The following is a 12,124-nucleotide window of genomic DNA, read 5'->3' on the forward strand; positions in this document are numbered from 1 at the left end:
CCAGCAATTATGTTGTTAGCTGTGGCCAGAGAAGTGGGGAAATGGCAAGGAAGACATCTACTAGAAGGCTTTAATCCAGTCTTTCACAGCAATCAGTGAAGTATTAATTCTGCCCTCTTTTTTTTTTTTTTTTTTTTGCATAGGCAGGCACAAAAGGGATTTTTTATAGCTATAGACTAACACTTAAATTTAAAAGCACTACAGAGACATTTTAGTACAGAGCACAAATTTGACAACTATAGAAGCAGCAAGTGGGTTCAGATGAGGAGAAAGATTTCAAGCTTTATTACTAACTTGGCTGGGAAGCTAAAAAAAATTGAAAGCAAAAGCAGTGTGACAGATGTCAGAGAAACAATTGAACCGAGGTAATCTTGGAAGTCCAGTCTAGTTGTACAGAATGCTAAAAACAATTTTATCCCAATTTACAGATACCCTGTTTACCCAGAGTGAAGCAGAAAGTTTTGAAGTCCCAAGTCAGGGAAACCAGAGGTCCAGCCACAGAGCAGCTTAAAAACCAAAATGATTAAAGAAACTGACAGTACACCTTGCTTCAAAAACCATAAGCTGTATGTTCCAGGCCTCAAAAATATCATGGTCCTTACATTAGAAGCAGTGCAGCTTAGAGAAATCACTAGGCTGCCTAGCTCAAAGCTTCTGGTAAAATGAATAAATAAATACCTTAGCTTTTAAAAATGAGGAGAACAGTCACAATGTAACATCTCACAGAGTTGAGAAACCTGCCAAAGTTTAGCTTTCAGGACTTAAACAACATTTCAGGGAATACATAGCTCTACAGATCTCTACAGGACACGCAGCTTTGTTTGTGGTACCATGTCTTGAAGTGCACTTCCTGCATGAATCCTAAAAAAACAGCACCAAGGGTGGGATTCTGTGTTTATTGCCTCCTAAGGATCCATCATTTAAAAGTGAAAATACAATATTTGCTATAGAGTAAGCACCAGATCCTCTAGCTCCTCTCAGGATCTTGCACAGAATGTCAGTTCCTTTTTTACATCATTAATTAAAAGGAAACACATCTCCAAAGATGATACTCTGGCGCAGCTGAGTAGTAATTTCATCATATTCAAACTGTATCCTTCACTTCAACAGCACAAAGAGCCTCCAAAGATTTTGCACAGGGATAACTTGCAGCTATGTATCTAATGTCACTAAATTAAAATAAACTAAAGCATCCAGATACAAACATGATTTCACAAAATGAATGCATTTAGGGGGAATACAGTACTTTGTGGCTGCCTATCAGTGTAGAATTGCAATTTTAAAATCAAAGTTACGTGATGACCATTCTCTGTAAATATATAGAACTATCCTTAGACCATGCTTTATTCAGCAGAAATGGAAAGCAACTTACTTTACCGTGCTCAGGTGATGTCAGATATCAAAGATTAAAAAACAGAGAAAAAGTGCATAAAGGGAATACTGAGGATAATGTATGAGAAAAGATGAGGAAAAAAATGATGGGAGCAGAGAGAAAAGGAAAATTTACTAAATTAATTTACACTTTCAATCCAAAATCTATAGTACTAGGAATAAAGACAGATACAACTGAGTATATTTAGATACCTTAAATAATAATATACTAAATAATAAAATAGTAAATAAAACTTATTTGTGATGTCAATATCAGAAAGTGAACTGCCACTGTGATAACTGAACAGTGGTAAGTTCAATATCAGCAGTCTACAGAAAAGTGTGCATATACACTGTGCATACATCTCTTACTGTTTCCATCACTAAACAAATTCATGCCCAGTTATACAGAGTTACCAGTCCCAGTTGCTGTTAAAAATCCACACAACATCAATCAAGCTCAACTATTCACACAGAATGTATTATTCGAAGGTCAGTGTAACACTGGACAGCCAAGGTAATGTTGATGAGAGCAAGATTATAAAGTAAGTTTGACATTTTTATGCTAAATCAATTCTGAGTGATGTGTGAATAAAAAACTTAATTTATCCCAAAGTGATAAATTACCACTGCTTCAATCATTGCACAAAACAGCCTGGGCCATTATCCTCCCATTTTCCACAACAAATCTGTGTCCTTCCATGGATCTACACATAACCCATTCTGTGCAGAAAAGAACTTCCCATGCAATACAGTTTGCAAGTGGAATAAATGAAAAAAAAAAAAAGCAGCTATCCTACTACAAGACTTTCAAATACAAAACCCCTAAAATCCACAGAACTGTACTAGCTCTTTACTATACAAACTAAACATGCTTCAAACAAGATAAAAATCTTTCTACAGGACTACCAAATACATCTTTTACCTAAGCTTTCTCCATGGCAATCTCCTATTGCATCAGTCTTATGTTCACACTTGAGTGTTTTATGTACCATGGATCCAATACTACCTCTCATCTCAAACAGTTGAAGAATTATAAAGAGAAGCTTTTTTAGCCATCTTGCAAAACAAATAGGCCAGCACTTTTCAGTCTAATTCAGAACCTGAACAGGCAGCCTAAGAGCCCAACTGTGGTTAGGGTTTGGTTTCCCTTGTCCTATCACTGACTATTGACATCTCTCCTTTCATATGCAGTTTAGTGAATCAGTCTGCAGATGCACTAGATTAGACAGAAGAAAAAAATGTTGTCTTTTTTTTTTATATATTTCTTATAGAAGATATTCTTTGTCAAATTGTGGTCTGTCAATCATGGTTGCAGTCACCCATGTACAATATGAAATAATTAAAAAAAAAAAAAACAATGTAAGTAGTGGAATATCACAGAAACATAAAAATGACCATCTAAGAGGGAAAAAAATACATACATTTTTAACATATATTATACAGAGACAAAAGGAAAGGAAGGACACCAATGATGACCCGAAAGGTCTATAACTCACAGGATGACTAAAGTGCATTACTCAAATAAACTCTTATAGAACTGATCTTTATATGACATTCTCCAGGTAGGAGTGCTGAAAGCAAATGAATGAAGGAACGTAAACAAACCAAAAACATACTAAAACCAGACAGAGATCTTGATTAAAAGCATAACATTAGGATGAGCAAAACAGAGTTCCTGTTCCTCGAAGTCAAATATTTTGAAAAATATATCTTCTCTAGTCAAGCAAATATTAGAAACATCTGATTTAAGGAAAAAAAAATCACTCTGCCAATACAACCACACTGCTTAGATTCCCATGAATATAACTTGTTCTTCGCGATGAGAAAGGGTAACTGCACAGAATTTCTGAAAATCTCTGGCTAGAACTGGGATTCCAGCGCTTCTTAGGCTGCTTGCAGAGAGACGCAAAAACTTCAGAAGACTGCAACTAAGACCAAGTGCTGATAATATTTAAGGTTCCTTGCGGCCCAAACCATCCTATGACTCTATGACTTTCAGGCATGGAGCAAAGTCAAGGAAGACTGTAGTCCTCATTGTAGCTCACTGTAGCAAAACACATCCTCTGGCAAAAGTCAGTGTAAAATTGAAACATTTTCACTCCTCTGACTTAACATTTTTCAATAAAAAAAATTACTTCCTTCAGATTTCAGTAGAGTTTTAAAAGAATTACAAGCAATAGGAAAGTTATAAATTCAAAGTCACTCAACTCTTGAGTGGAAGAGCTAGAAAAAAAAGCTCTGCAATCCCTGCCATCTGTAGTTGTGGTCTCTTATTACAAAATTCCTCATAAATTTCCACCTGCAGCTTTTCCCATCCTCTCATAGTTTCTTAGCTTTCTGTGAGGGCACACAAGGCTGGGAAGGTGGTCTTGTTTCATAGAAGAAATACTAAAATATGGGAAACACTTTGTTTCATTTTACCAGGTTGCTTTTCAGATGGATCAGTTCCTTAATTTGGTCACTGCACTGACTACACCACACTTCTGTCAGTAAAGCTGATCAACAGTGGGAATGGACATCAGGGAGCAGCAACATCAATCTGATCCTGCCAGAACATGTCACAACATCAAACTACAGTCTTTTCAGTAAATTAATTAACCTTGATTTAATTAACAAGTGAATTAAATCAATCCTCTTTCAGAGATGAAAAGCCATGTTGTCAATAAGATCCTAGACTCATGACAAGCTTGGATCCTAATGGGCTACATCTGCTCTTGAGCAGACACTGTAAGCAAATAGCATTATTTAAAGAGGTGAAAATCTGTCAGTGTCATGGGGGCTTATAAAACTTTACATCTTTGCATCTGAAGGCTTCAGAATACCTGATGTGAAGAAAAAACCCTGATGTGCTGCATCTTCCTTCTGTAGCTACACTGCCTTTTAGGCCTGGAACCAAGTGATTACTGCTAGTTCAGGAGAGATCAGCCCAGGTTCTCTTGTACAGGGTGAACATCCAGTGACAGGGCAAGGGTTGACGGCTCATAACTGAAAGAGAGCAGGTTTAGATTAGACATTAGGAGGAAATTCTTTACTACAAGAGTGGTGAGGCACAGACACAGGTTGCCCAGAGAAGTTGTGGATGCCACAGCCCTGGAAGTTTTCAAGGTCAGGCTGGATGGGGTTTGGAGCAACCTGATCTAGTGGAAGATGTTCCTGGCCATGGCTAGGGGGTTGAAAATCGATGACCATTAAGGTCCCTCCAAAATGAAACCATTCCATGATTCTATAAAGTGCCACTACTGTCCCAAACAACCTCAAAAATGCTTTGCATAGTTATCAAAGAGGTAGAAATATGGGTTTGAAATTTAATTTGATTATTAATATAATCTTTTCTGAGGACAGAAATAGTACAATTACTCAGTGTTATACTTGGTAAGTTTCCTCAGGCAAGAGAAAGTGTATATCCATATATCAAGTCTGCAGATTCTCTTTACCATCTTTTACATTATGATTCCCTTTTATTTCTTAGGAATGCTTTGCTTGGGGAATATTATAATACATCATCAAGTATCTTTTATGCTTGTGCAAGTGCTCATATCCTCAGTCTTAATTCTTCATTAAGACAACTGTCAGCTGTTGTTTTGGGCAATGGAGTTTTTAAACCAGAAATAAAAATGCATCAGAATGACCTCATGTTTTAAAACTAAAAGAATGGTGTAACTAAGGTAATCACTCCTCCAGTATTCTGTATTCAAAGCTATACAAAATCAATAGTGAGAAATATCACTAGACAAAGTGATACAATGCTGATAGATTATGTGTTGATTTACATGAACATGAACATACTGGGAAACATTACAAACCATTTAATCTACCATCAGAGTAGAGAACATTTAGGAATGAAAAAAGACCAATAGTGCTTCATACAAAATTTGGCTTTAGGGACCAGATGTGTTATAGCTTCCATATGTCTCAGCCTACTAAATGCATTTTAATGGCAAGTTCTTGCAGAGCAAAATCTGCACAGTTGCCTGGGTAGTGTGTCAAAAGGCAAAATTTGCCCTGAACTTTATTTCAATGATGCTTCTACATGTTCTGGGAGACCCACAGAGGTCACAGGGGGACAGAAGCATCAGACTCAAATTATAATAGGCCTTTTTTGGATATTCTACCATTCTCTAGGGCATTAAACACAGATAATTGTTCTTATGACTCAGTATTTCCAGCCCTATTGATCAAGCATTTTGAAACTTTCCCTAGATAGTGATAGACCATTAGTCCTGGAGGACTACCAGACCAATCACACATACATTTATCAGAACAGAACTATTCCAAGAAATTGTCCCCCAGTCAACAGCACTCAGGGTGCTACAGTTCCTCAGGCCTTTCAAATTTCAGACACTTTTTTCTTGCTCTCTACTGGCTCTAAAGGGGACAAAGACCCCCATTGGAATGAAATCTAGCAGAGTCCTACATTTCATTGTACAAAGAAAAGCTTGGGACAAAAAAAGCACAGACTATTCTCACATGAAAATTGCTTTTTCCAAGAGGAATGAAGGGCAAAGCAAGTGTTTAATTGATTCACCCAAATGTGCCATTTGGCACATAATACTGGGATCTTTTCAGAGTTCCCTGACATTAATTGTTCATTAAGACAACATAAAAAAAAGTTTTGTATGATAACTAACAATCCTTCATTTTCAATAATGCTTCAATGATAAAGATCAAACTTCTGTTTTTATATCCAGATGTAAAGGATCTAAACTCTAATTGAAATCTAGTAGGACTTAGAGTTAAGAAACACTACCGAGGATTATCTGAATGGGTTATCACTGGACAGGTGAGCCATAAGCTTTTATAAGCTCTTACAGGCACTTAACAGAATCACAGAATAGAGTCGGATGTGACTTCTGTAGATCCTCTAGCCCAACCTCCCTGCCAAGGCATGATCACCTGGAGCTGGTTACACAGGATCCAGGTGGGTTTGGAGTGTCTCCAGACAGAGAGACTCCACAACCTTCCTGGGAGGCCTGTTCCAGTGCTCTTAATGTAAGGATGTTCTTCTTCATGTTCAGGTGGAATTTCTTATGTTTTAGTTTACAGCAGTTACTCCTTATCTGGTCCCTGGTCACTGCTGAAGAAAGTCTGGCACCATCCTTTCAGATGCTTACATGTATTTATGAGATTCCCTCTCAGTCTGCTCCTCTCTCAATTAAGCAGACCCGCCTCCTGCGGTCTCTCCTCATATGAGAGATGCTCCAGATCCCCAGTCAGCCCTAATCCACTGGACTGTCTCCAGGAGCTCCTTGTTTTTCTTCAACTGTGGAAACCAGGACGGAACACAGTACTCCAGCTGTGGTCTCACTAGGGTGGAGTAGAGCAAAAGGACCACATCCTGTGACCTACTGGCCGCACTCTTCCCAATGCACCCTAGGACATCATTGGCACCCCTGGCTGTAAGGGCACCCCTGGCTCATGGTCAGTTTGTCATCCAGCAAGACTCCCAGGTCCTTCTTTAAGAGCTGCTCTCTAGTGGGTCAGCCCCCAGCCTGTGCTGGTACTTGGGGTTATTTCTCCCCAGATACAGGACCTCACACCTCACACTTGCTCTTGTTTCTCTCTGCCCAATTCTCCAGCCTCTCAATGACTGGCAGCACAACCTTCAGATGTGCTGCCCCAGTACCTTCAGAGTCGCTGTCCCAGTTTCATTTCACCAGCAAACTTGCCAAGGGTACATTCTACCCCTTTATCTAGGTCACTGATAAACAAGTTGAATAAGACTGGACTCAGTGTCAATCTCTGGGGAATGTCACTGGCTGCAGATTTCCATCTGAATTCTACTCTGATGATCACAATGCTCTGAGCTCTGCCATTCACCTATTTCTTGATCACCTCACTATCCTTTCATCTAACCCACATTTCCTGTGCTTACCTACAAGGATGTTATGGCAGAGCTTTGCTGAAGTCAAGGCAGACAATAACCACCGCTCCCCCTTCATGGACTCATCCTGCCATCATAGAAGGTTATCAGATTCATCAAGCATGATTTCCCCTTGGTGAACCCATGCTGACTACTCCCGAAGAACAGCCAATACTTAGTCAAGTTTCTAGTGCAATGGCAATTTGGTCAGACAAAGTACTCCAGATCTGCTGCATGCTACCAGGGTGTGCACAGGCCGTTCACTGCAGTGACTTTTAGCAACTTTAATATGGCTGCATTCTTGATACCACAGAGTAATATTTCTAGATGTCTAAAAGTATGGATTCAAGATGTATGTTATTGATCAGTCATGTGAGAGCAATTTTAAATATGGACAAACATCAAGACAAAAGTTTCAGTGATCTTCTTTTGCTACCAGAAAAAAAAAAAAATAGGATACATGAAGGGGTAATTCTGTTGTAACTTCTCAAAGCAAATAGATCTTTAAACTCATGGTTTTGTAGTCCCTAATAAGGTTAATTGCATGGACAATTTTCAAGGCAACCTGAAGATTCTAGCCTGTAAATGCAGCTGCATGCAGGAAACACATTTCACCTTAAGATTTTATCACGAGTTATAAAGTAGATCAAATTCCACTGAAGTTAAACAAAAATTTTACTTCTTTTTGAATGTCAAAGATGGCTTTTTTCTTATCTACCACCTGCAATAAAATTCCATCTGAAGTACCTTCGAGAACGTTCAGCCTCTAATTGTTATTTTACTGCTTTTAGAATCCTGTTGTGAGCAATCATTGAATTACTGTCAGTGATGGTAAGTTTTCAAACAAATACCCTCTTAAAAAAGCCCACATGCATATTTCATAGTCAGAAAAATGCAAGCACCTTCAAACTCATGGGGAAAGTAAACGTTTCAGATACAATGTTCTAATCAACCACTAGATTTACAAGACACCTCACATACACCTACACTACTAAGTACAAGTATCTATGCAAGTGATGTAACATTACTATCCTGCCTCTTTATTCTGCCATTTGATCTGTACTGGAGAAACTTCACCATTTTGGACCTGTAAAATTCTGTTTCTCTTTAAACAAGGATGTGCTTGCATAAATCTGACTGAGTGATGGGCATATCAGTTAGACAACAATTAGTAAAAAAAACCCAAACATATACTTTAGCACGGTTGCCAATTACCCTGAAATTAAAATTCTACACCCATTCACTCAATCTAGAGAGCATAAGGGACATACATGGAAAGGGAGATTGTTCTGAGGGGTTTGGTTGTTGGGGTTTTTTTCTTGTTTGCTGCAATGGAGATATGTTCTTCTTTTTATATTTGCTTAAAAAAAAAAACTTGTTAAAAACATTTTGGGGGGGGGGATAAAAATGGGAAAAACTCCCAGCATACCTGCTTCACTAGTCAGTGAAGGCCTTTCTAAAATTAATATTGCAAATTTCATGTTAAAGTCCCATTACTATTTAGTTGTCTTCACATTAAACCTGAGTTCCTGTTTTCTCTGACATGTATGTTTATTGGAAATTAGAAAATGTATAAATTTTATCAGAGACAGACTTCGTACTTGGCACACTGTTCTAAAACATCACATCTGTCAGACAGAGGTTACTTATTAAAGTGTTAAATCAAGCATCTTATGCCAGTAACTAACAACTGCCTTTCTCCCCTCCTGTGAATCCTAGCAGATTAGTCTATTTATTGTTAAAACCTTCACACATATCAGATCTTAAACCTCTAAATATGCCAAAGACTCTTCAACACGTGTTTTGTTACTCAAGGAAACTATGAGCAGTGAGAAAATTTTGCAGTAGTTTAGGCTTGTTTCAAGTACTGAAACAGATCAGAGTGGCTGTAGCATAGTTACAATCAAATACTCAGTATCTTTTAAATAAAAGTACCTTTTAAGTTGGATGCAAGATGTTACTTTCACTTAATATTACTTCAGTAGTGTTATAAGCACATTACCTCAGCTGATAAAAGCCAAGGCCCTGTGGAGATACATGGCATATTATAGCTAATTTTGCCATCTCTGAAACAAAGCATACAGGTATGCACCATCTACAGGGAAAAAAAAAAAAAAACACCTTACAAAATGAGATACACCTTCTAGATAAGTAGCTAATATCAACCAAATTTCTTTAGAGTCATGGAAGAAGTTAACAGATCATGTTTCTAGCAATGTGCATTATCTAAACCATAAGACTATGCCAGGTTATGTTCTAAAGTAGGTTTTTCTATTTTATTAAACACAAAAACAACCTTGCTTAGAAGTAAGAATCAAATAAGTCAGACTGAATTCAAATATGTTCCCCCATTCAAGAAGTTCTGTGAATTTAAGAGACTGTCAGCATTTAGTCTGAACATTTTGAAAACCTTCTGTGCATTCACCGCTATCTGCTTCAGTCTGGAGAGGAGAAATGAGACTCAGTGACTTGACTTCTCAGCCTGAGACTTAAATCTAAGATGATAGATGTGGTGTTATATTCAGAACTATAAATTCCTACACACTTCTCTGGTAATGCTTACCACACACTTCTATATTAAAAACTGGTTATTGTGTTGTGTTTTAAGTTATAGTGATTAGATTTGCTTGTTTGTTCAGAAGATATGTTCCCTGTGAACAAATTAACTGAAGTGGAAGAAAATTGCTTTCTTGTTGACTTACCTAGACAACTCTTCAAAATTTTATTGAACATATAACATTTTGTATTTATATAAATACCATCATTAAATTACAGTTTTATAGAAAAGCTTGCACCATTTTGCTTATATAAACTGCAAGTGAACTAGTCTTTCCCTCAGCTATCCCCTTCGAACTATTTCAGTCAACCTGAAAAGTAGGTGTAGTGCAGAGAGAAAGAACAATAGAGACCTCCCTTTTCAAGCCAGTAAATTCTAATTTTCCTCCCATTTAAAAACAATGTCTCTAAAGATAAGTTGTTCAGAGTATACATGCAAAACATGGACACTTATCTGAACTTCCCCAATAAGCTGATAACAGGACTGTTGTTAAAGCAGTCAAATGGATTTATAGGGTTTAAGAAATGCTTAAGCAAGAAGGATTAATTACTACTAAAGTGACTCCCAGACCATTAAATTTTATCAAATGCACTTCCTTTGATCAGATAGTTCTTGACAGCTGTCAAAATGTTAAGCTTTAAAAATATCACTAAGCTTAGAACTACCTCCAGAGGATTTTTATTTTCTTATTAACATCTCTGTAAGGATGGCACTATCAACTTCATACTGATAATTTTCTCCTTTTCAATAAGTTATTAGTAAATAAAGGTATAAGATATATTGCAATAATGTAAGAAAACTTGAATTAGAGTTTCAGAGTTAACAAAATTATCTGGCAAACATTAAAATACAATTGATCAGATTATCACAGCTCTCACACAGCACCCACAGCTTGTTCCTGCTGAGAAATGACAATGTCTGAAAGGTAACAGGGATACAAGAGTTGGATAGTGTTACAGCATGATCACTGTGACAATGCTCCAGCGATTGCATTTTGCTCAGCTATTCAGTCATTCAGGTAGGGTGCTTAAGTAGACTGCTGACATGTGAAAACACTGCTTCTTTGAATATTCTAAGTGAAGCACTTATCCTGCAAATGTCATTGTTATTTTGACCATGGTGTTCACAAAACAGTGAAGGGCTAATGGAAGCTCCAAGTGAGCTCTATGCAATCCTAAACAAACAAAAAGAAAGTCTCTGAATTATTATTAGCCTTCTAACTTCACTAGATTAGAGAGCAGGTGCACAGCACGACATCCTACACCTTACCCAAAGCCTTATGCCAAAATAGCAAGTTACTCTGAAGTAACTTTTCCCCAGTTTTACCTAGTACATCTACTAAAACATGTTATACGTCACAAGATTTTTTAGCAAGTCTGTCCCCATTCAAGGGAGAAACCAATTTTCAAGCACCTTCTCAAGAGAGAAATTTAGGAAGAAAATTTACTATTAAAAGATGTATCTATACAAACTCTTTCATCTAACATATCACAGTTTTGTTCTGTATATGAGTATTTTATCTTGATGCATATGCACACTTATAAACCATATAAAATTAATTGTCCTGATGGTGCATCCTTAACTGGTTTATTTACACCTACCTTACTCATATAATTGTCTTTTTGAGGGTTTTTTTTTTTTTTTTTGAGAATTTACAGGGAAATTTCTCCCAGATTAAACCCTGACAGAAACAGATTCATTTGTATTCCCTCATCTTCATTAAATCCCTTTAGTCCAAGATGCAGAACCAGTAGTATACAGATTTAATGTACCAAAGACCACTCTACAACAGAAAGGAAAGCTACGTACGACTGGAAAAGACACATTTCTGTCAGTGGAAAGGTAGGAATCAAGGCCCATTGCAGAACTTGCTGGCTGTAGCATGAAGACTGTTTGAAAATTATGTTCTCTGACGAGGAACAAAACACCATATTTTTGTTGTTGTTTACAGTGTGAATGATGAGTGTTTGCTTAGGATCTAAAACTAGAATCAGTGGAAAGAGCTGAAAAATATATTTTTTAGAAAGCTATTCTAAAATGGTTTGGGGAAAAAAATAAAAATTGCTCTTGCTGCCATTGTCTTTTGCAAGAGCTGTAACAGAAATGTCTTGTAATGTCAGGCTGTAGGATCATAAGTGGAAGCCAGTGTCCTTCACTGAGGTACCACACAGCCTTGTTATTGCCCCCACACCCTACCAGACCCTCCAGCACAGGCTGGTCAGAGTCCCAGCCCCAGAGGAATGGCAGTCTCCAAGTGTTGTTGTCCCCAAGGGCTCCTTTCACAACAGCAGCTCTGTCCTGATCTTGACTGTTATGGAGACTGCAGGAAAACC

At 37.5% G+C, this 12,124-nt stretch overlaps 1 long non-coding RNA gene across 1 annotated transcript in view; it reads right to left on the reverse strand.

Annotated features, from left to right (window-relative positions):
- LOC137475044 (uncharacterized) overlaps positions 1–9,265 on the reverse strand; it is a 35,623-nt gene extending 26,358 nt beyond the window's left edge. Inside the window, exon 1 of the long non-coding RNA XR_010999658.1 lies at positions 9,170–9,265. This is a non-coding gene — a long non-coding RNA (uncharacterized lncRNA). The remainder of the gene's footprint in view (positions 1–9,169) is intronic.
- Positions 9,266–12,124: the final 2,859 nt, after the last annotated feature.

Source organism: Anomalospiza imberbis, chromosome 5, assembly GCF_031753505.1.
Source record: "Anomalospiza imberbis isolate Cuckoo-Finch-1a 21T00152 chromosome 5, ASM3175350v1, whole genome shotgun sequence".
Lineage (NCBI taxonomy): Eukaryota > Metazoa > Chordata > Aves > Passeriformes > Viduidae > Anomalospiza > Anomalospiza imberbis.